The sequence below is a fragment of the Schistocerca nitens genome, chromosome 12, assembly GCF_023898315.1.
Source record: "Schistocerca nitens isolate TAMUIC-IGC-003100 chromosome 12, iqSchNite1.1, whole genome shotgun sequence".
NCBI lineage: Eukaryota > Metazoa > Arthropoda > Insecta > Orthoptera > Acrididae > Schistocerca > Schistocerca nitens.
The window spans coordinates 149,217,513-149,242,569 of NC_064625.1; the positions used below are offsets into that span (position 1 = coordinate 149,217,513).

The 25,057-nt window shown below is 44.5% G+C and overlaps 1 pseudogene; it reads right to left on the minus strand.

Moving 5' to 3' along the window:
- Positions 1 to 22,921: 22,921 nt before the first annotated feature.
- LOC126215572 (5S ribosomal RNA) lies at positions 22,922 to 23,039 on the minus strand (annotated as a pseudogene).
- Positions 23,040 to 25,057: the final 2,018 nt, after the last annotated feature.

Sequence of the window (25,057 nt, forward strand, 5' to 3'; positions counted from 1 at the left end):
GCCAGCCTAACTACGCAAGAGAATGATTAACATTCTCGTTTACGAAAGTAGGTATAAGTAACTATAACGGACAAACACAACCTAGACTTGGCCACACGCGAGTGCAATGAACTCTGACACACATATGTTTTAAGATTGAAGCTAACAACTGGAGCAGCACAAAAAACTATTTGCACAGTTATAACACGTACAGAAAAACACTATCACTTTCAGGGCTTACACAAACCGAGTGGTCTTTATACTGTTAATATGCACACAAGAGAGACAAACACTTAGTAATCATGAACATATAATTTCCTTCTATGCAGTTTACCACTTCTACTATCGTGAGACATACAAATAACATTTATGTAAGATACTGACTCACTTTCTGCAATTTACAACAGGCAGTAATGTGATCATTTGCTAAGCAAAACTCTATAAGCCTCAGTTTTAAGAGATTTTAATTTGAAGTTGGCAACAACACATTAATAAGCAGTTTACTAGGAAAATTATTTCAGCAAGCATCAATAACTTTAACTCACTCTCTTGCCACATTAACTTTAACTTTCTCTTTACTATGTTCAAAGGGCATCAATTAGAAAACTGAGTTTTAACGTACTTTCAATAAGGACACTCGGTAATCACTTTAGTTCAAACGGAGAGGACCCTGAGAGGTGTTATGATGAGGAGAAAAGTCAAGGTAGGTACATAAATTCAGATATAAATTACCTTATATTTCAGCACAATAACATATCCATTAAGCTGATCCTTCACTGTACATCTTTATAGTGTTACGCTGCAATGATTGCGCAATGTGGTGGCAACTGCATGTTGGTAGGTGGAATTGCAGGCAGAATTGCTGGAATCTGTCATTTCTTGGTGGCGATGATAGATACAAACTCCAGAATAGCCCAGCTATTTATCCATCCATCCGAGGCATTGGAAAATAACAGAAAAGCCTCTCTCGAAACCAGCACTATGCAACTTTTACACAGCAGTGCACGGACTCGTAGCTCATCTCTGACTGCTGGCTCGTCCCCGACTGACTCTTGTTCCACCTTTGCCACCTAGGCCAACCACAATTTGCGCGCGCTACACAGTTCCGTTCCCGAGGGGAACCACTACACCGTTTACATACAGAATAACTAAGAGCCCTAAGTGAAGGTCAGCAGTTTACATAACAGCAAACAAACACATTAAATAAAACAGAACATTTTCACATATTGACACCTCTACAAAAAATTATTCATACAAAATTACAATTATATACTGTAAGTTTTGTTCCCTCCAAATGGGACAAAGTATTTACAGTACAGATACACTACTTTGCATTGAAACAAACTACGACATCAAAGTTTTAACAGAGAAAAGAGTATACAATTTTGTGTTATCTATTCAAACACATTTACAGACGATCAACAATGTAACATTAAATAAAGCAAAATAGAGGAGTAGAGCATTAGAGCTATGGTGTTACAGGTTGCACTTCTTTCAAGTTGAACGGTTCTCTTCAGTCATTGTTGGTCCTGTTCTTGCAGGATCTTATTCGGGCCGCTGCGATATCATAGATTTGACGTTTTACCGGATTCTTGATATTCACGGTACACTCGTGAAATGGTCGTATGGGAAAATCGTCACTTCACTGTTCCCATGGAGATGCTGTGTCACATCGCTCGTGCGACAACTATAAAAAATGGTTCAAATGGCTCTGAGCACTATGGGACTCAACTGCTGAGGTCATCAGTCCCCTAGAACTTAGAACTAGTTAAACCTAACTAACCTAAGGACATCATCACAAACATCCATGCCCGAGGCAGGATTCGAACCTGCAACCGTAGCGGTCTTGCGGTTCCAGACTGCAGCGCTTTTAACCGCACGGCCACTTCGGCCGACGCGACAACTATAACACAATGTTGAAACTCACATAAAACAACTGCGCTAGACACTTGTTGTCTTATATAGGCGTTGCCGACCGCAAGGCCGTATTCTGCCTGTTTACAAATCTCTGTACTTGAATACGCATGCCTATACCAGTTTCTTTGGCACTTCAGTGTAATATAGCACGAAACACTGAGAATATGATAGATAACAAGAGGTCACCAAAAATATTCACTTCCTTTGGCAAAAATCCTAAAATCAAAATACTATGAACGAGCAGCTATAGAAATACACCGTTTGTTGCAATATACTTGGGACAACAGTACATTTTCAGGCGGACAAACTTTCGAAATTACAGTAGTTACAATTTTCAACAACAGATGGCGCTGCAAGTGATGTGAACGATATAGAAGACAACGCAGTCTGTGGGTGCGCCATTCTGTACGTCGTCTTTCTGCTGTAAGCGTGTGCTGTTCACAACGTGCAAGTGTGCTGTGGACAACATGGTTTATTCCTTAGAACAGAGGATTTTTCTGGTTTTGGAATTCCACCGCCTAGAACACAGTGTTGTTGCAACAAGACGAAGTTTTCAACGGAGGTTTAATGTAACCAAAGGACCGAAAAGCGATACAATAAAGGATCTGTTTGAAAAATTTCAACGGACTGGGAACGTGACGGATGAACGTGCTGGAAAGGTAGGGCGACCGCGTACGGCAACCACAGAGGGCAACGCGCAGCTAGTGCAGCAGGTGATCCAACAGCGGCCTCGGGTTTCCGTTCGCCGTGTTGCAGCTGCGGTCCAAATGACGCCAACGTCCACGTATCGTCTCATGCGCCAGAGTTTACACCTCTATCCATACAACCCCTCAGCGCCGCTACCATTGCTGCACGACAGACATTCGCTAACGATATAGTGCACAGGATTGATGACGGCGATATGCATGTGGGCAGCATTTGGTTTACTGACGAAGCTTATTTTTACCTGGACGGCTTCGTCAATAAACAGAACTGGCGCATATGGGGAACCGAAAAGCCCCATGTTGCAGTCCCATCGTCCCTGCATCCTCAAAAAGTACTGGTCTGGGCCGCCATTTCTTCCAAAGGAATCATTGGCCCATTTTTCAGATCCGAAACGATTACTGCATCACGCTATCTGGACATTCTTCGTGAATTTGTGGCGGTACAAACTGCCTTAGACGACACTGCGAACACCTCGTGGTTTATGCAAGATGGTGCCCGGCCACATCGCACGGCCGACGTCTTTAATTTCCTGAATGAATATTTCGATGATCGTGTGATTGCTTTGGGCTATCCGAAACATACAAGAGGCGGCGTGGATTGGCCTCCCTATTCGCCAGACATGAACCCCTGTGACTTCTTTCTGTGGGGACACTTGAAAGACCAGGTGTACCGCCAGAATCCAGAAACAATTGAACAGCTGAAGCAGTACATCTCATCTGCATGTGAAGCCATTCTGCCAGACACGTTGTCAAAGGTTTCGGGTAATTTCATTCAGAGACTACGCCATATTATTGCTACGCATGGTGGATATGTGGAAAATATCGTACTATAGAGTTTCCCAGACCGCAGCGCCATCTGTTGTTGAAAATTGTAACTGCTGTCATTTCGAAAGTTTGTCCGCCTGAAAATGTACTGTTGTCCCAAGCATATTGCAACAAACGGTGTATTTCTATCGCTGCTCGTTTAGTTTGTATTGCCGTTTCAAATATACCGGTCATTTTTGAAACACCCTGTAGAAGTTAAGAAAGATCTACAGAAGTTTGGAATAACCCAACATAAAACCAAATACTTCCAAAAGGAAACAGAAAAAAGAGTGAAGCAGTATGGAGAACAGAAAGAAGAGAACAACAGATAGCAAGAATGAAAAAAATATTGTCAAGGCGAAGAAAAGAAGGAAGAGAATATTACAGGGCGCCGAGTGGGGTATCACAGCAGTTAGCACACTGGACTCGACGGCGGTTCAAACCCGCGTCAGGCCATCCTGATTTAGGTTTTCGGTGTTTTCCCTAAATCGCATACAGCAAATGCTGGGATGGTTCCTTCGAAATTGTATGTCTGCGTTCCTTCTCCATCCTTCCCTAATCCGAGTTTGAGCTCCAATGACCTCGTTGTCGACGGGACGTTAAACACCAATCTCCCGCTCCTGCTCCCCAGCCCTGTATTATCAGGATGGCTGTGAAGCGTCCTCGGCGCCTTTAAAACACTTATTTCAATCATTTTATTCATTACATTTACAACTCTGTCCTTTCCGCACCAGCCTCGGCTGATATCTCATTCAGCTACTCAAGGACACCTGCTGATGACCGTTTGGTCAGATCAGCTTCTGCTCGCCCAGCCACGTTAGCGGCTTTGGTGTTCTACCGGTTGCTGTTCCATTAGGCTGCTGCCGTTGCCACTGTGCCAATAAGAGGTGCATTCAAATTCTAAGGCATCCGTTTTTTTTTTCTAATTAACTACTCACCCGAAATCGATGAAACTGGCGTTACTTCTCGACGTAATCGCCCTGCAGACGTACACATTTTTCACAACGCTGACGCCATGATTCCATGGCAGCGGCGAAGGCTTCTTTAGGAGTCTGTTTTGACCACTGGAAAATCGCTGAGGCAATAGCAGCACGGCTGGTGAATGTGCGGCCACGGAGAGTGTCTTTCGTAGTTGGAAAAAGCCAAAAGTCACTAGGAGCCAGGTCAGGTGAGTAGGGAGCATGAGGAATCACTTCAAAGTTTTTATCACGAAGAAACTGTTGCGTAACGTTAGCTCGATGTGCGGGTGCGTTGTCTTGGTGAAACAGCACACGCGCAGCCCTTCCCGGACGTTTTTGTTGCAGTGCAGGAAGGAATTTGTTCTTCAAAACGTTTTCGTAGGATGCACCTGTTACCGTAGTGCCCTTCGGAACGCAATGGGTAAGGATTACGCCCTCGCTGTCCCAGAACATGGACACCATCATTTTTTCAGCACTGGCGGTTACCCGAAATTTTTTTGGTGGCGGTGAATCTGTGTGCTTCGATTGAGCTGACTGGCGCTTTGTTTCTGGATTGAAAAATGGCATCCACGTCTCATCCATTATCACAACCGACGAAAAGAAAGCCCCATTCGTGCTGTCGTTACGCGTCAACATTGCTCGGCAACATGCCACACGGGCAGCCATGTGGTCGTCCGTCAGCATTCGTGGCACCCACCTGGATGACACTTTTCGCATTTTCAGGTCGTCATGCACGATTGTGTGCACAGAACCCACAGAAATGCCAACTCTGGAGGCGATCTGTTTAACAGTCATTCGGCGATCCCCCAAGACAATTCTCTCCACTTTCTCGATCGTGTCGTCAGACCGGCTTGTGCGAGCCCGAGGTTGTTTCGGTTTGTTGTCACACGATGTTCTGCCCTCATTAAACTGTCGCACCCACGAACGCACTTTCGACACACCCATAACTCCATTACCACATGTCTCCTTCAACTGTCGATGAATTTCAATTGGTTTCACACCACGCAAATTCAATGATTGCACGCTGTTCAAGTAAGGAAAACGTCGCCATTTTAAGTATTTAAAACAGTTCTCATTCTCGCCACTGGCGGTAAAATTCCACCTGCCGTACGGTACTGCCATCTCTGGGACGTATTGACAATGAACGCGGCCTCATTTTAAAACAATGCGCATGTTTCTATCTCTTTCCAGTCCGGAGAAAAAAAATCGGAGGCCTTAGAACTTGAATGCACCTCGTATTTGGTTTCAACTGGTTGCTCGAATGTACCCTTACCCACTCCAATTTATATGGTGACCCTTGATGACCCATCAGCGATGTACCCGGTGTCGGTAGTCGTATGGTCGTTTCATCTCCTCCCTGCCTTTCTGGTAGGTCTCAGCACGCTAATGTGCCTGAGTGATGAACAGGAAAGGGCACTCCGAGATGTCCTCCCTTATGGATTCTGCGATGAAGTTCGTGCGACCAGCACTTTGCAACATGGCAGGCAGTGAGCAACGTGAAATTCACACAGCATAGGTCAACATCACGGTAACACCTCCACCTAGTTCATGAGAGAGGTACTGGAAAATCTGGAACACAGCCTCACTACGCTCTTCTACTCACAGATTCGAGCACTATTACTGTGAACGTCATGGATCTCAACGATCAACTCTGAATGGTAATTGGAAAGCTGGTGTATTTAAAGGGGCTAAAGTGTGGCAGTATGACATGAGCTTTAGGTTCGTAAGGACTGAATGTGTCCTGCTTATTCTCTACCATCAGCAATTCTCATACTGCTAGGTTCGCTTAACAATCTGTTACAAGCTGTAACTGCTGCATCAGGTTCACGCTGTGCGTTCTTTCGCAGGAGATGTCGTCTCTTGCATCATGTGTTATGCGCCAAGGAATATGTCTTTCTTTCTCAGCTTTGGTTTTCTCTCTCCACCATCTTTCAGCTGAATACGAATACGCATTCAGTGCTTAGCAGCTAGTGATGGTGTTGATATGTGTGTCCACGTCTGATCCGCTTGCGACTTTACTGGTTCGCTTCCTCGGCGGACTCTGTCTTAACTCTGCTTGATTACTGCCCGTGGCAATGCAGCTGATTTTTTTTAAACAAACAATTGTAAATCCTTTCCGTTACTATCTCTGCAATAACAATATGGTGTAATAAATCAGCTCTTTCACGTGGTCCTGAGTTGGCCAAATTCGAACAGTAATAAATTATACACGTTTTACATGCTAACTTCATATTCAGCAACTGCAGTCGAACTTCTGAGGCAAGAACGTATAGTGACGCAAACAGTAGAACAAAGCAATCGATTCAGTCGGCTGTTGGAAAACAATCGCTTGTTGGGCTATTCACTCATTCTTCGGAATAAAAGTAGTCTATGGGAACAACCGAATGAAACCAGTCAGTGGAGTGCGTTGTGGTTTTACATACTGACTGAATTATTCATTCTTTTTCATCAAGGGTAACCAGTGAATCTGATCTGACGGCCAGTCTGAGTGTAGTTTTTACGCGGTTTCCCTACAGGCCTCTAAGCGAATCGTGGACTGGTTAGCCATCGAAATAATATTAGCAAGTGATGGATAAATATTTTTTACAAAAAAATTCTTCCAAAATTGGCCATATATGCTTAAAAAAGTAAGAAATTAAATCAACGAACAGTTACAAAAATAGTATCCTGTATGCATTCTGTTCATGTCACCTCAGAATTTACTGAAGGAATTATTGACGTTGGGTGATGAGAGACAGAGCTTCAAAGAATTGAAATTAAAAAAGTATCTGTCATTGGTCTCAAAATAAATTTAGAATGTAGGACCGATTATCAAACATTTAAAAACAAAGCAAGAATTTCTGTTCAATGCCATAAGTACGAATAATTCGTGTTTAGGTAGATAAATATAAAATACTAAATGCTATATACAACTTGTACAGAAACCAGATAGCAGTTGTAAGAGCCGTGGGGCATAGAAGCGAAGCAGTGATTGAGAATGGACTGAGATGCAGTTGTAGCCTATCCTCGATGTTACTCAATCTGTGTATTGAGCAAGCAGGAAAGAAAACGAAAGAAAAATTTGGAGTAAGAACTAAAAGTTGGGAGAGAAGAAATAAAAACTTTGAGGTTTGCTGATGACATTATAATTCTATCACAGGCAGCAACGGACTTGGAAGAGCAGTTGAACGGAATGGGTAGTATTTTTGAAAGGAGGATTTAAGATGAACAGCAACAAAAGCAAAACGTAGATAATGGAATGTAGTCGAATTAAATGATGCTCAGGGCTTAGACTAGGAAACGAGACACTTAAAGAAGTAAATGAGTTTCGCTATTTGGGAAGCACAGTAACTGATGATGGCCGAAGTAGAAAGGACATAAAATGTAGAGTGGCAATGGCAAGAAAAGCGTTTCTGAAGAACAGAAATTTGTTAATATCAAATGTAGATTGAAGTGCTGGGAAGTCTTTTATGAAAGTATTTGTCTGGAGTGCAGCCACGTATAGAAGTGAAACATGGACGATAACCAGTTTAGACAAGAACAGAATAGAATCGTTTGAGATGTGGTGTTGCAGAAGAATGGTGAAGGTTAGATCATATAACGAGGAGGTACTGAATAGAATTGGGGAGAAGAGAAATTTGTCGCGCAACCCGATTAGAAGAAAGGATCGGTTGATAGGACAAATTCTGAGACATAGAGGTACCTCCAATTTAGTACTGGAGGGAAGTGTGAGGGGGTAATGGCTCTGAGCACTATGGGACTCAACTGCTGAGGTCATAAGTCCCCTAGAACTTAAAACTACTTAAACCTAACTAACCTAAGGACATCACACACATCCATGCCCGAGGCAGGATTCGAACCTGCGACCGTAGCGGTCGCGCGGTTCCAGACTATAGCGCCAGAACCGCTCGGCCACCAGCGGCCGGCTGTGAGGGGGTAAAAATCGTAGAGGTAGACAAAGAGGTAATCAGATTCAGAAGGATGTGAGTTGCAGTAGTTATTTGGAGTTGAAGAGCCTTGCACAGGATAGAGTAGCGTGGAGAGCTGCATCAAAGTGGTCTTCGGGCTGAATATCACAACAACAACAATAAATACGAAACGAGCAAATATTTCATTTATAGAGATGTACATTCGCTTTACTTCTCCTTCAAATAAGATACGTTATCCGTCACTAAAAACAGTTCACAACCTAGGCATGGCTCATATAAACCGTAAAAACGTTCTACAAGTATCTAAGTTGAAACTTTCCTACCCAGAGACTGGGAAAAACATTCACATAACTGACATAACCGTCAGAGACTTGTGTCAGTCGGTTGTCTCAAAGTGAATGAAACCGCTGAGATCCGTAAATATCACACATCTAACGTGGCTGCGGCGACCACTTTCATTCCGCTGAAAATACCGACTGAAAGAGAAAACAGTCGCGTGGTCAATCGTTTGTTACAAGCGGTCGATTGTCGCTGTCGCATGACTAAGTACACGGTACAAGGGTCGCGTAACAGTAATATGCTGCAACGTTTAAAATAATTCCGGAGGTGAGCTAACGGTCTACTTTCCACGTGGGAGTAACGCCCCCGTAAATCCAGTCTCAGGAGCCCAGGCTGAGCAGGTGGTGGTGGTGGTGGTGGTGGTGGTGGTGGTGGCGTGGTGCTAATTAGTGGCACCAGTGGCCTCGTGGCGTCGGAATGTTTGGCCATATATCGTAGCGGCATTAATCACGCCGGTCGAGACTCTATAAAATATTTCAGCGGCCGCCACGTCACGCCGGAACTGCGTGTGTGTCTGCAGTCGCTGATTTAAGACTCGACGAGCGAGAAACATCTCTGACTGTGCACGCACGAGGGCTCCTGCGGTGACCACACGGCGCCAGAATCAGAGATATTCGGTAGCATTCGTAACAGATATGACGACAGTTGCATAGCATCGGCGAGTGGAATAGGAAAGAGGAGGAAAGCGAGAGACGGGGGGAGGGAGGGGGGGCGGAGAGGATGATGGCCGTGAGTATATTACGTACAAACCGCCACGTACTGTTCTGTGGGCTGATGAGTACAGAGGAAGACGTTAACAAAAAATGGTTCAAATGGCTCTGAGCACTATGGGACTTAACATCTGTGGTCATCAGTCCCCTAGACTTAGAACTACTTAAACCTAACTAACCTAAGGACAGCACACACATCCATGCCCGAGGCAGGATTCGAACCTGCGACCGTAGCGGTCACGCGGTTCCAGACTGAAGCGCCTAGAACCGCACGGCCACACCGGCCGGCAAAGACGTTAACAGCTATAGAAATACAGAGGGTCGCCTTACCTATGGTGGAAGCAGAGATGAAAGGCCACGAATAGCGAATGGGACACTGTATATAAACAACCGTTCTCACTTACATGACAGCTGGCCGCTGTGGCCGATCAGTTCAGGGCGCTTCAGTCCGGAACCGCGCTGCTGCTATGGTCGCAGGTTCGAATCCTGCCTCGGGCATGGAGGTGTGTGATGTCCTTAGGTTAGTTAGGTTTAATTAGTTCTGAGTTCTAGGCGACTGATGACCTCAGAAGTCAAGTCGCATAGTGGTCAGAGCCATTTCAACCATTTTTTTCAACGTGACAGAAGTGCAACCCTTCCGCAGATTGCTGCAGATTTCAATGCTGTGCAATGAACCAGTGTCAGCGAGTGAATCATTTAACGAAACATCATCGATATGGGCCTTCGGTGCCAATGGTCCAATCGTGTACCCTTGATGACTGCAAGAAACAAAGCTTTACTCTTCGCCTGGGTCCGCCAACACCGACATTGGAGTGTTGATGACTGGAAACATGTTGCCTGGTCGGATGAGCCTCGTTTCAAATTGTATCGAGCGGATGGACGTGTACGGGTATGGAGACAATCTCCTGAATCCATGGACCCTGCATGTAAGCAGAGGACTATTCAATCTCGTGGAGGCTCTGTAATGGGATGGGGCGGGTGCAGTTGGATTGATATGGGAAACCTGATAGGTCTAGATACGACTGTGACAAGTACAGGTACGTGAGTATGCTGTCTGATCACCTACACCCATTCATGTCCATTGTGCATTCCGACTGACTTGGCCATTTCCAGCAGGAGAATGTGACACCCTACACGTCCAGAACTGCTACAGCGTGACTCCAGCAACACGCTTCTTTAAACACTTCACAACACTGGTCACCAAACTCCCCAGACATGAACATTATTGAGCATATCTGGGATGCCTTGCAACTTGCTGTTCAGTAGAGACCTCCACCCCCTCGTACTCTTACGGATTCATGGACAGGCCTGCAGGATTCCCGGTGTCAGTTCCGTCCATCACTACCTCAGACATTAGTAGAGGCCACGCCACGTCGTGTTGCGGCACTTCTGCGTGCTAGCGGGGGACCTACACGATATTAGGCAGGTGTACCAGTTTCTTTAGTTCTTCAGTGTATTACGGCCGGGAAACCCACTAGGACATACCCAAAATTTCAGTTACCAAGTAACTGTCTGTGTCAACTGTTTTAGGAGAATGCTATTGAACCAATTTTAATGTCTAATATTGATTATGTACATCAATATCTACAGGGTGACCCGAAAGTCCATTGTTGTTGTTGCTGTTGTTGTCTTCAGTCCTGAGACTGGTTTGATGCAGCTCTCCATGCTACTCTATCCTGTGCAATCTTCTTCATCTCCCAGTACCCACAGCAGCCTACATCCTTCTGAATCTGCTTAGTGTATTCATCTCTTGGTCTACCTCTACGATTTTTACCCTCCACACTGCCCTCCAATGCTAAATTTGTGATCCCTTGATGCCTCAAAACATGTCCTACCAACCGATCCCTTCTTCTGGTCAAGTTGTGCCACAAACTTCTCTTCTCCCCAATCCTATTCAATACCTCCTCATAAGTTACGTGATCTACCCACCTTATCTTCAGCATTCTTCTGTAGCACCACATTTCGAAAGCTTCTATTCTCTTCTTGTCCAAACTAGTTATCGTCCATGTTTCACTTCAATACATGGCTACACTCCATACAAATACTTTCAGAAACGACTTACTGACACTTAAATCTATACCCGATGTTAACAAATTTCTCTTCTTCAGAAACGATTTCCTTGCCATTGCCAGTCTACATTTTATATCCTCTCTACTTCGACCATCATCAGTTATTTTACTCCCTAAATAGCAAAACTCCTTTACTACTTTAAGTGTCTCATTTCCTAATCTAATTCCCTCAGCGTCACCCGATTTAATTTGACTACAATCCATTATCCTCGTTTTGCTTTTGTTGATGTTCATCTTATATCCTCCTTTCAAGACACTGTCCATTCCGTTCAACTGCTCTTCCAAGTCCTTTGCTGTCTCTGACAGAATTACAATGTCATCGGCAAACCTCAAAGTTTTTACTTCTTCTCCATGAATTTTAATACCTACTCCGAATTTTTCTTTTGTTTCCTTTACTGCTTGCTCAATATACAGATTGAATAACATCGGGGAGAGGCTACAACCCTGTCTTACTCCCTTCCCAAACGCTGCTTCCCTTTCATGTCCCTCGACTCTTATAACTCCCATCTGGTTTCTGTACAAATTGTAAATAGCCTTTCGCTCCCTGTATTTTACCCCTGCCACCTTCAGAATTTGAAAGAGAGTATTCCAGTTAACATTGTCAAAAGCTTTCTCTAAGTCTACAAATGCTAGAAACGTAGGTTTGCCTTTTCTTAATCTTTCTTCTAAGATAAGTCGTAAGGTTAGTATTGCCTCACGTGTTCCAACATTTCTACGGAATCCAAACTGATCTTCCTCGAGGTCCGCTTCTACCAGTTTTTCCATTCGTCTGTAAAGAATTCGCGTTAGTATTTTGCAGCTGTGACTTATTAAACTGATAGTTTGGCAATTTTCACATCTGTCACACCTGCTTTCTTTGGGATTGGAATTATTATATTCTTCTTGAAGTCTGAGGGTATTTCGCCTGTCTCGTACATCTTGCTCACCAGATGGTGGAGTGTTGTCATGACTGTCTCTCCCAAGGCCATCAGTAGTTCTAATGGAATGTTGTCTACTCCCGGGGCCTTGTTTCGACTCAGGTCTTTCAGTGCTCTGTCAAACTCTTCACGCAGTATCTTATCTCCCATTTCGTCTTCGTCTACATCCTCTTCCATTTCCATAATATTGTCCTCAAGTACATCGCCCTTGTATAAATCCTCTATATACTCCTTCCACCTTTCTGCCTTCCCTTCTTTGCTTAGAACTGGGTTGCCATCTGAGCTCTTGATATTCATACAAGTGGTTCTCTTCTCTCCAAAGGTCTCTTTAATTTTCCTGTAGGCAGTATCTATGTTACCCCTAGTGAGACAAGCCTCTATATCCTTACATTTGTCCTCTAGCCACCCCTGCTTAGCCATTTTGCACTTCCTGTCGATATCATTTTTGAGACGTTTGTATTCCTTTTTGCCTGCTTCATTCACTACATTTTTATATTTTCTCCTTTCATCAATTAAATTCAATATTTCTTCTGTTACCCAAGGATTTCTATTAGCCCTCGCCTTTTTACCTACTTGATCGTCTGCTGCCTTCACTACTTCATCCCTCAGAGCTACCCATTCTTCTTCTACTGTATTTCTTTCGCCCATTCCTGTCAATTGTTCCCTTATGCTCTCCCTGAAACTCTGTACAACCTCTGGTTCTTTCAGTTTATCCAGGTCCCATCTCCTTAAATTCCCACCTTTCTGCAGTTTCTTCAGTTTCAGTCTGCAGTTCATAACCAATAGATTGTGGTCAGAATCCACATCTGCCCCTGGAAATGTCTTACAATTTAAAACCTGGTTCCTAAATCTCTGTCTTACCATTATATAATCTATCTGATACCTTTTAGTATCTCCAGGATTCTTCCAGGTATACAACCTTCTTTTATGATTCTTGAACCAAGTGTTAGCTATGATTAAGTTATGCTCTGTGCAAAATTCTACAAGGCGGCTTCCTCTTCCATTTCTTCCCCCCAATCCATATTCACCTACTATGTTTCCTTCTCTCCCTTTTCCTACTGACGAATTCCAGTCACCCATGACTATTAAATTTTCATCTCCCTTCATTACCTGAATAATTTCTTTTATCTCGTCATACATTTCTTCAATTTCTTCATCATCTGCACAGCTAGTTGGCATATAAACTTGTACTACTGTAGTAGGCATGGGCTTTGTGTCTATCTTGGCCACAATAATGCGTTCACTATGCTGCTTGTAGTAGGTAACCCGCAATCCTATTTTTTTATTCATTATGAAACCTACTCCTGCATTACCCCTATTTGATTTTGTATTTATAACCCTGTATTCACCTGACCAAAAGTCTTGTTCCTCCCGCCACCGAACTTCACTAATTCCCACTATATCTAACTTTAACCTATCCATTTCCCTTTTTAAATTTTCTAACCTACCTGCCCGATTAAGGGATCTGACATTCCACGCTCCGATCCGTAGAACGCCAGTTTTCTTTCTCCTGATAATGACGTCCCCAAGAGTAGTCCCCGCCCGGAGATCCGAATGGGGGACTATTTCACCTCCGGAATATTTTACCCAAGAGGACACCATCATCATTTAATCATACAGTAAAGCTGTCCATTAACAAAGTCCATTAACATTTTAAAATGCGCTAATTAACGCGATAACGCCGGTAGAGAGGTAAAACTTGGAATATATGCCTTAAATGAAAATGTTCGAATGTGTGTGAATTTCTAAGGGACCAAACTGCTTAGGTCATCGGTTCCTCGTCTTACACACTGCTTAAACTAACGTACGCTAAGGACAACACACACACCGATGCCTGAGGGAGGACTCGAACCTCCGGCGGGAGGGGCCGCGCAGTCCGTGACATGGCGCCTCTAACCGCGCGGTCACCCCGCGCAGCCCTTAAATGACGTAGGGTGTTATTCCAACCCAAAACGAGTGCCAAAACCGGCCGACGAATCGCATTACGCACTGCGAGGGGTATCGGTATCGTCAACTGTAGAATTTGGCTTCCCGAAAATGTCAGAAATGTGGGAACCCCACTGTATGACGAGAAAGTCACGGTACGGTGTGGATTTACGACGTCAATCGTGATCGGATCCTATTTCTTCTAGGAAGTGCGGGGCGCTGCCTTTCCGTCAGCTGAGCTGCTAGGTATGCCGGTATGTTAACAGAATCTCGTAATCTCTTGTCACGGTCCGCGCGGCTCGCCCCGTGCGAGGTTCGAGTCCTCCCTCGGGCATGGGAGTGTGTGTTGTCCTTAGCGTACGTTAGTTTAAGTTAGATTAAGTTGCGTGTAAGCTTAGGGACCGATGAGCTCAGCAGTTTGGTCCCATAAGGCCTTACGATAAATTTCCTAAATAATGGCGTCATGCCTCGCCTGGCTGATAAACACCTGCTGGAAGGTGCGACTTTTATGAAGGACAGCGCTCCACACTATACCGCCACACGTGTGAAAGATCCCTTGGGCACATTGTTGGGTGAGTATCGCGTGCGGAGCCGCCATTTCCATCACGCTTGGCCTCTAAGGTCTTCAAGACCTTAGTCCGTGTGTCTACTCGCTCAGGGATTAATTTAAGTCGCAAGTTCACCGCGGTCATGCGACCTCATTTAGGATGCTAAAAGGCAACATCAGACGGCAGTCGTTCATTATGCCTACTGGAATGCTGTTCAGAACACTGTCGCTCGACTACAGGCATTGTTGATGAATGACGGGCGACATGTTAGCATTTGTTATATGCGGCATCGCCTTCGCTAAACATCAATTGTTATGCCCAAAAAATGTTCAAATGTGTGTGAAATCTTATGGGACTTAACTGCTAAGGTCATCAGTCCCTAAGCTTACACACTACTTAACCTAAATTATCCTAAGGACAAACACACACACACCCGTGCCAGAGGGAGGACTCGAACCTCCGCCGGGATCAGCCGCACAGTCTATGACTGCAGCGCCTTAGACCGCTCGGCTAATCCCGCGCGGAAATTGTTATGCTAATTATTGCTCTTATATCATATTAAGCGCAATCCGTTGGTCATTTTGTGAAATTTTTTGGGTATTTTCATATAGTGAAAGACCTTTGGATCACCCTGTTTGCTAAACGGCCAACGTAGGGTACGGTCAGAAGTTGCAGGTAGCGTATCTAACGGCTTCCAGGGGCAACCAAAATTTTATTTTCGGCAATTCACGTCAATAACGAACGGATTTTAAAAACTTAATATTCTGTCATAATATACTGACGCGAAGTTACAGTCTTACATTAAACATGTAACACAATAAATCAAGTAGTACTGTTAGCAACAGGGTACATATCTTGAGGCATCTTAACTCACGGCGTGCGAATTACCCAGACTATATGCATCTATATTTGGAAATGGGAGCATTTAGTGACGTCCAACAATTTTTAAACATAATTTCAAACGTTTACGAAAGTTTTTCTCGCTAACAATCCCCTCCACAAAATAATGTAACGAGGAAAGTTTATGGCCTTCTACATTTTCGCTATTCGTGCAGTAAAACTCCAACTTTAAGCACTACGTTTAATTTATTACTTATTTACTACCAACTCTAATAGCAACATATTTTGCAGACAGTATCGATGTTTACCACTGAATATCCACGGAACATTATGTCATTGTACCACAAATAGTCGGTAGATACTGTAGGACGTGTTATACCTGGGAGTTCGATCATTTTTCCGAGAGATAAATGAACTAGCTGACCAATGGCTCACATTAACAATAATCAAAATATTCTGTACGGTTATGAGGTAAGCAACGTATGCTTACCTCAAGCAAGCTGTCCAAGCAGCCCTACTTTCTTTACATAGGTGACCCATAAACACAAATACACACAAATGAGCATACATTTGCTGCACGTTCCAAATAAGGCAGTGTAAGAAAATAATGGTTCTTCTTGAAGGTCTATTGAATACTAGGGTCAAAATTAACTTACCTTTAGGTTTGTGGTTGACTTTTAGCGAGAATTCCATTATATTACGTTATGGAACAGGCAAATTTATGGCTCTTTTTCAACTGGACTCAATATCTTCTTGTAGAATTAATAAAGAACCAAATAGTTGCAAAATGGAAGGTTTAAAACCGCTTTACCATGGTTTCAAAGTCTTCTGGAGAAGACGTTTTCATAGACGTTCAAACCATGGTAACAGCGTTTAAATAAACTTAACATTTTACAATTAATAGGTAATTTCCACAATGAGATTTTCACTCTGCAGCGGAGTGTCCACTGATATGAAATTTCCTGGCAGATTGAAACTGTGTGCTGGACCGAGACTCGAACTCGGGACCTTTGCCTTTCGCGGGAGAGCTTCTGTAAAGTTTGGAAGGTAGGAGACGAGGTACTGGCAGAAGTAAAGCTGTGAGGACCTGGCGTGAGTCGTGCTTGGGTAGCTCAGTTGGTAGAGCACTTGCCCACTATAGGCAATGGTCCCGAGTTAGAGTCTCGGTCCGGCACACAGTTGTAATCTGCCAGGAAGTTTCAATAGGTAATTTGTTAATTCTACAAGAACGTTTCTCCTACGGTTGCTGCTCTAGCCACATATATTTAAGTGGTTTTTCTAAGATAACGGAAATTTATAATAGTCTTTGTTAAGACAATAATAAACATTATGATTTAAAATGAGGGCGCTAAAGTAACTTATAGGATATGGTATTGTATTGTATTGTATTGTAAGTCAACTGGGGACCTAGAAACGACGGAGAGACTCCGTCCTCGCCGCAGCCACAGTGGTCCACAGCCCCACGACGACTACCGCAGTCCACTTCACCCCTCCGCAGCCCCACACCGAACCCAGGGTTATGGTGCGGTTCGGTCCCCAGTGGACCTCCCCAGGGAACGTCTCACACCAGACGAGTGTTGTGGTGTCACCGCCAGACACCACACTTGCTAGGTGGTAGCCTTTAAATCGGCCGCGGTCCGTTAGTATACGTCGGACCCGCGTGTCGCCACTGTCAGTGATTGCAAACCGAGCGCCGCCACACGGCAGGTCTAGAGAGACTCCCTAGCACTCGCCCCAGTTGTACAGCCGACTTTGCTTGCAATGGTTCACTGACAAATTACGCTCTCATTTGCCGAGACGATAGTTGGCATAGCCTTCCGCTATGTCATTTGCTACGACCTAGCAAGGCGCCATTATCATTTGTTATTTTTCTTGGGATGCATGTACAGTCAGACCGATGTTCACCAATTATGGATTAAAGTATTCCAGCAGCTACGTACTTTTCTTGATAGTATAATTACTCTACCTGTTCCAGACCTCACGCCAGCCTGCGCGAGCTTAAACGCGTGCCTTTCGGCTTCCTCCAAACCCCGTGAATTGGCTCCTGCCAATTCACAACAAGTGTAACCCCTATGTTTGCTTGGTAGAGTAATGGTGGTGTACGCGTACGCGGAGAACTTGTTTGCACAGCAATCGCCGACATAGTGTAACTGAGGCGGAATAAGGGGAACCAGCCCGCATTCGCCGACGAAGATGGAAAACCGCCTAAAAACCACCCACAGACTGGCCGGCTCACCGGACCTCAACACAAATCCGCCGGGCGGATTCGTGCCGGGGACCAGGCGCTCCTTCCCGCTCCGGAAAGCCGTACGTTGGACCGCACGGCCAACCGGGCGGGCTTACAAATTGGTACGGGAATATAACTGGGATAACATAGGGATAATTTTAATCGGAAAAAAGAGACCATGAAACTTAGTGATATTTGGACAGTAGCACTACAGAATTGATAGACAGTTTTATCCGTGACGAGATTACCATCGATAGTTAAGTTTTATCTTTGACAAAGATTATCTCTGCATATCACGTGTATCTCTGGTCACGCCCACTTTCTACGATATATAAGTCGCTCTCAGACGTCCGACCCGTCAGTCGGCAAGACTCACCGGAGGAGAAACACCCCTCTGAAGATGTCCAGCGCAGCTCTGGACGAAACGTTAGGAGCTGAAGAGTTTCATGGACCACGACCTTACATCCCGGAAGGTTTACCAGAAGATATGTCATCCGGTCGTGAAAGCCTTCATACTATGTTTTGAACCAGCTTCAGATCTGGCGAGCTGGGGAGCCAGCACATCAATTGGAACTCGCCACTGTGTTCCTCGAACCACTCAATCATATTCCTGGCGTTGTGACATTGCACGTTATCTTGTTGAAAAATACCACTGCTGTCACGAAACACGATAGTAATGAAGAGGCGTACGTTGTCTGCGACCACTGTACTATACCTCATGGCCATCATGGTGCCTTGCGCGAGCTCCACTGGACTCGAGCATCCCCACGTGAGTGTTCCCCCGCAGAGCATAATGGAGGCGCTGCCGGCTTGTTTCCGTCCCACAGTAGAGGCATCAACGAGCTGTTCCCCTGGAAGACGACGGATTAGCGCACTCCGATCGGCATGATGAAGAAGGTATCGCGATTCATCGGACGGCGCAGCGCTCTGCCACTGCGTCAACGTGCAGTGCCAACTGTCGTGTGCCCATTTCAGTTGTAGTTGTCGATGTCCTGATGTTAACATTGGAGCATTCATCCCTGCTTAGGAGTTTTTGTTGCCCTGTGTGTTCAGACACACTTGTACTGTGCCCGCCATTAAAGTCAAGGTAGTTCCTATTTTACCAGTCTGACCAGCCTATAACATCCGACATCTGTAATGAGGGGTGACCGCCCAAGCACACGACGTTGGTTTCGCCACATGTTGAAGACGCTCATAACAGCACTCCTAGAACACTCGACAAGTGGTACGGAACCTCCGCGCCATCATAATCTGCCCTGCGTCAAACTCAGATAGATCGCGCGCCTTCCACATTCTACACACGGACAGCACGCTCACACATGCACCGTGCGTGTGTCTGACTGGCAGACATTTCTCGTCAGGTGACGGGGAGGCCTGGAGGAATTTATATCGATAATAGGACCTTGCCGTTGGTGGGGAGGCTTGCGTGCCTCAGCGATACAGATAGCCGTACCGTAGGTACAACCACAACGGAGGGGTATCTGTTGAGAGGCCAGACAAACGTGTGGTTCCTGAAGAGGGGCAGCAGCCTTTTCAGTAGTTGCAGGGGCAACAGTCTGGATGATTGACTGATCTGGCCTCGTAACAATAACCAAAACGGCCTTGCTGTGCTGGTACTGCGAACGGCTGAAAGCAAGGGGAAACTACGGCCGTAATTTTTCCCGAGGGCATGCAGGTTTACTGTATGATTAAATGATGGTGGCGTCCTCTTGGGTAAAATATTCCGGAGGTAAAATAGTCCCCCATTCGGATCTCCGGGCGGGGACTACTCAAGAGGATGTCGTTATCAGTTATTTAACGAAACTTAGGACTTGGAAGAGCAGTTGAACGGAATGGATGGTGTCTTGAAGGGAGGATATAAGATGAACATCAACAAAAGCAAAACGAGGATAATGGAATGTAGTCGAATTAAGTCGGGCGATGTTGAGGGTATTAGATTAGGAAATGAGACACTTAAAGTAGTAAAGGAGTTTTGCTATTTGGGGAGCAAAATAACTGATCATGGTCGAAGTAGAGAGGATATAAAATGTAGACTGGCAATGGCAAGGAAAGCGTTTCTGAAGAAGAGAAATTTGTTAACATCGAGTATAGATTTAAGTGTCAGGAAGTCATTTCTGAAAGTATTTGTATGGAGTGTAGCCATGTATGGAAGTGAAACATGGACGGTAAATAGTTTGGAGAAGAAGAGAATAGAAGCATTCGAAATGTGGTGCTACAGAAGAATGCTAAAGATTAGATGGGTAGATCACATAACTAATGAGGAAGTACTGAATAGGATTGGGGAGAAGAGAAGTTTGTGGCACAACTTTACCAGAAGAAGGGATCGGTTGGTGGGACATGTTCTGAGGCATCAAGGGATCACCAATTTAGTATTGGAGGGCATCGTGGAGGGTAAAAATCGTAGGGGGAGACTAAGAGATGAATAGACTAAGCAGATTCAGAAGGATGTAGGTTGCACAGGATAGAGTAGCATGGAGAGCAGCATCAAACCAGTCTCAGGACTGAAGACAACAACAATAACAACAATAGGTGGGTGGTCATAGAGTTCCGGCTGATCGGCCTAAATTGAACTACACTCGGAGAGAAACCACAGTAAATATTGGTTCATGTGATTTACAATAAATAATCGATTTATTGCAGCCAAACTGGCCATTTAGTGCATTTAATACGGGAACTATTCTGTATGCACTATTATTATTCTTGGTCACTGCAGAATTTCACCAGCGATTCTGTTCTCACGCTGCAGATTAACACATCATATCTCTCACACTGGTTACCGCACCTCGCACATTTACAGCTCGTGCTGGGCTCGTTAAACTCTGGGAGTTCCACTGCTTGTGGTGAAATCCATGCACGGACAGTCTTGTCACCGCATGGCGGAGTTCGTATCCTCCCTGCGTTCATTCACGGTTTGTCATGGCGTCTGTAACATAGAAATCCTTCCATATATTGCGTTTCTTCTCACGTAGTTCTGTCAATAAGTCCTGGTAGGCTGTCGTCTCTGGTAGTAAGTGCTTCAGTCGCAGTTCTTCTATGAAGAAGGGCTCTCTGGCCAATTCATACACAAGCCGCGAGAGTGTGTATTTGGAGAGACGTAGTACCCTTTCTAAGTGAGTAGCCTTCAGCTTCTCTATTTTTTCGAGATTTGTCTCCTTCAGAAGAATCCACGTGTTTTCCAAACCGTAAATTGCAACAGGTTCAACTTTGTGCTCAAACAGTCGTAGAGCTGTTTCCAGGGAGAGCTTGCCTGTCGACTCGACCTCACTTATGGCTCTCGTCGCGGCGCTGGCTCTTAGCTAAGGCAGACATCATCGAGACAATGTAAATATATTCATGTGACTTACACTAGTAGAGGCAACTGTACACTGACTGGGGGCATTAACGCCAAGCACCATGCAGGCGTCGTCTGGTACTGCGTAGTTCCAGATTCGGCGTTTTCGAGGCTCGCTCACGCCTCTTCTTCTAATTAAGATTTGCCATGGAGCACTGTCTTCCATTGCACATCTCTATTATGGGAACGAATAGCCACCCGAGGTAATATTTCCATGGAGTTGTATAGACTTAAGGGGCTCCGGAACGCCCTATACTTGCAATGTTAAAATATCGCTTATAAATTACATCTTTCCTCACAAAGTATTTGAGGAAGGAAGTTGAACTTTTTCCAGATTATTTATTGGAATATGGGCTACAACTTCACACAGGGATTTTACAAAATTATAGTTCAGTTATTAAAGATGATTTTTTTCAATTGTAATGAAAATTCACAAAATTTTTTTGCAATTTTTATTTATATATTCAAAAATATACAGTTCTTTGGAAAAAGGCTGTGTTAAATTATGGAGAAGGTACTGTGTAACATTTACTGAAAGTTTGAAACAAATATGTTTGGAAGATCCTTAGAAAACATGTAATTAGTATGAGAAAATAAAAGTTTTTGGAATCGAGCGACAAAGATTGGATTAACTTTTTAGTGCATTCCAGGTCCACAGGATGGATTATCTTCATCCTCTGCAGACTCCTCCTCCAGCTTCCTCTTGTTCCTCCTCCTGTTTACTCTTGCTTGTATTTCTAGACTCTTTACAGCCCTGTCTGCAGCCCGAAGGCGTTCCTTGTCTAAAGCAAGCATCGCTCGTACCATGTTAGAACCTATCTTCATTCCCATATTTCTAAATACCTTGCACCTTACAATGTTGCCATCATTGAAAGTCGCAACAGTATCATACACACCAAAGTGAAGTGTTTCTATTCCAACAAATACAGTCTTGGGGATTCTCGACCAAATAACACTATTTACACTTTCATTGGGGTTTTGAGTTTTTCCGTGAATACACTTTTTCAACAGTTCAGGTGCTGCTAAGTCTCTGAAAATACGTTTTATACTTTATCTCACATCACTAAAATGTACCTGATGAACACGGACGTTAATAATAACACCATTTGACAGCAGTTTAACAGCGCCACAGTGGGTCACGCCCATGTAGAACACATTTCAAAAAAAATTTAAAAATAGTTGTAGTCGTCGGAATTGAATAAATTATATATCTATTAAAAGGTAATAGTCTGCAGATTCAGAAAACGCAAAACAGTAAAAATTGAACTTTTCATGATTTTGAGCCTTTCCTGAGCCCCTTAAGCCTCGTATTCGATCCGAGATGTGTCCACTACACTGGCTAATTCCTGACCAAAGCTTTGTCCTCAGTTGGTGCACTCACCATGCACCTTCCATATTTGCATCTAGCACACTTTTGCTTCCCTAACACAGAGTAACATGTGATCAGCTTTTCCCATTCTGCTATCCATCCTCTACATGTACCAGTAACGATACAATATTTTGACATATTACATTTCATACTAAACTAAACTAAACTCCTCCCGAACAGGCCTTGAAGGCCCAACGGTACCGACCGGCCGCCGTGTCGTCCTCAACCCACAGGCGTCACTGGATGCGGGTATGGAGGGGCATGTGGTCAGCACACCGCTCTCCCGGCCGTATGTCAATTTCCGAGACCGGAGCCGCTACTTCTCAATCAAGTAGCTCCTCAGTTTGCCTCACAAGGGCTGAGTGCCACCCGCTTGCCAACAGTGCTCGACAGACCGGATGGTCACCCATCCAAGTACTAGCCCAGCCCGACAGCGCTTAACTTCGGTGATCTGACGGGAACCGGTGTTACCACTGCGGCAAGCCCGTTGGCATTACATTTCATACACTGCCGTAAAAAATTATTACTCTTCTAGAGATTTCCAGTTCACTCAAGATTTATTGTTGCGACAGTGCATACGGAGTACATGAAATGATAACATTTACAGACCAATAGCACAAATGGTTCTGAGGTACCAGGTTTGACGCATACCGAAACACCCATGTTAGTACGGCCGGCAAGCAGTGACTCTGGCATGCAATCGATCGCACAGATGGCGAAAACTGTCCAGTGATACGTTATTTCATGCCTGCTCGGCCTGTTCACGCAGTTATGGTCGATGAATCGTATGAGTCACTTCCCGTCCCGTCCTATCGCATACCTGATCATTTGGGGACAAGTCCGGAGGTCGTGCTGACCAGAGAGGTTGCTGCACGTCTTGCGGACCACGTTGAGTTTCACCAGCAGTGTATGGGTGAGCATTGTGCTGTTGAAACAACACATCATCTTCCTGTTGCAAGTATAGCAAAAGAACGGGTCTGACAACATTCTGCGCATGGCGCGCGCTGGTTACAGTCCTCTTCAGAAACACCAAAGGTGAATGAGAGTCTTAGCTCATCGCACGACAGGGGTGCGGCCCAAGGTTACTAAATAATAAGGTTGGGCAGTAAGCGCTCTGCTCTGCTATTGGCTGGCCTAGTGACGTCAGCGTGGAAGCAAGCGCTCAGAAGCAGACGACACGGCATGCGTGTTTACGTCAAGTTTTTGGCGGAAGGTTTTGTTTATACCGGAATTGAGATGTCTAAACTGCTTTTCTACTGCTAAAATATTACAGTTAAAACTGATGAGTTTTATTCTGTCGCAGCTTATGCCTCACACATCGTTAAAATATCAGATCACAACCATACTGACTCACACTTGAAATTCGAAACCTCGGCTCAGATAAATCAGAAAGTATTCATTTAATCGCATTGAAATAAATTTAATTAAGAGCTCGAAGTTGCACACACTTGTTTGTAAGAACAGCTTTCTAAAGCCGCTGTAGTATTCATCAAAGTAACTTTATCTGTGTCTGAAAAAAAACTGTCATCTGTACATGTGCTCTTATTATGATGTTTCTTATTTGGTGACAGCTTTTCCAGAGTTTCCAGAGATCTCTTATGTAGTTCTCGTTTCTTATACCGTTTGGTTCTGTCTTCTTGTTGCGGGTGACACATTGACAGTCGCACTACCGCACGGCAAATTGCACGAAGGAACTGCGTCTGGCTGGAGCATTCTTTTTCGGGGCAAATTAAGCAATTGAGACTGTAAATACCTTAAGTAATCTGTTCCTGCGAAATGGCAAGAACATATTCGTGCATGCGCAACATTTACACTGCCTTAACATTTCGACAACCATAGTTTTTGTAATGTTTCATTACGCGGGAAACTGTGATACATTACGTCAGTTCCCTTTGTGCTCCGGTTGTAGGAAAAACAGCCCGTAACAGCACAGCCTGGCATTGTAACAATTAATTTTCTCACTCACTTGTAGATTCTCCAATAAGAATTTCACAGGACGAACCATAAACTGTAGAGCTGGCGAACACAATGTTGATCCCGCTGTCCACTATCGCTAACTATTTCAGTTCCGAATCAAGTATCAATTACAGCAAAAACCGTTAACACTCCCGAATTCCGAATGTTTCCGCTGTTGACTGAGTACCTCAGAAGAAAGAACTCAATCAAAATACTCATTCAAACACAAAACAACACAAGAAAAACAATCACACACAATTCGAACTCTGTACTGTTTGGCACAGCTGCTTCCACCGTGACGTCATGCGCACAACTGAGAAATCACGTTGCTTTCTGCGCATAGCTTTCCGCGCCCACCTGGTGCGGCCAGTGTGTCTGGGAGGAATGCACTCTACGAGGCAGCGCTCACAGTGTCTATGTCGTGTGCGGAAACGACCATCACGTGTGTGCAGGCAGAATCTACTCTCACCGCTAAAGAGCACAGCACGACATTCCAAGAGATCCTCTGACGACACCTGTTGAGCCCTGCACGTCGATGCTGTGGCGTGAGTGGA